Genomic DNA, 1,008 nt, shown 5'->3' with positions numbered 1-1,008 from the left:
AAAATTCTTAAGATCCCATGTGTAAGTATAGTAGAATTTATAATATATGACGTATAAATAACAATATATATATCTAATTCACGTTTATGCTCTGTTTCAGACTACACACCAGGGAAATATTAATATTAAAGGATATATGAATATTTTAACTAGACAAATAATACATGCGGACAGACGGGCCGAACGAGAATTTCGAGCAGAGTATATGGATATCTGGGATGACGGGGAGTTATTTTTTAATGAATTATTCGGTCTTCGACCATATGAACCTAATTTTGCAGAGGATGTACGCATGTGGGAATGTAAGTTAAATATTTAATTGATATAAATATAATTAAAAAAATATGTGTATATTTATCATTTTACAGGAAGCTGCGGCTTGTTTTGCGAGACGTCACGCTTACACACACTGTGATGTTATAATGAAAAGTAAAAATTTATATTATAATATGTATCACACACTATAATATTGTAGCGTGTTCATACACACTCCACTATATATATAAAATAAATTAATAAAAATTATTAATATTATAATATGTATCGTTAGTGTTACCTTAATTCGTACAGTATCTAGAGTCATGTACTCCATATCGTCGATGTTTCCAATATTTTCGAATTCTTCTTCAAATTCAGCAAAAAACCCATCAACGATACGGAGTAGATGTTCTTCGGGTATATTCCGCACAATATTCATTATGTTTTCCATTATGTGTACACTGCACACTGTATACTGCACAAGTTTCAAATTAGATTAACTGTCCGTGACAGCGCGAGTGACATTATATACTACGATTAAGCAGCAGTTTTTCATTTTTTTCCTTGAAAGATTATAGACCATTTCCTTTTCCTTTTAAACTATATACGAATATTCTTGAGGCTTTCACGGGTGTTTCCTATATGACAATCTTGCGTTTTCTCCGTGTTCAAATCCATTCTTGGAATGCCAACGTTTCGTGAACCTTGCAGTCCACTTCATCAGGGCGAGGAGCAGCCTGATACTAAGCT

Source organism: Trachymyrmex cornetzi, unplaced genomic scaffold (assembly GCF_001594075.2).
Source record: "Trachymyrmex cornetzi isolate Tcor2-1 unplaced genomic scaffold, Tcor1.1 scaffold1314, whole genome shotgun sequence".
Classification (NCBI taxonomy): domain Eukaryota; kingdom Metazoa; phylum Arthropoda; class Insecta; order Hymenoptera; family Formicidae; genus Trachymyrmex; species Trachymyrmex cornetzi.
The sequence above is the reverse complement of the archived record's forward strand: the minus strand, read 5'-3'. Positions refer to the sequence as shown.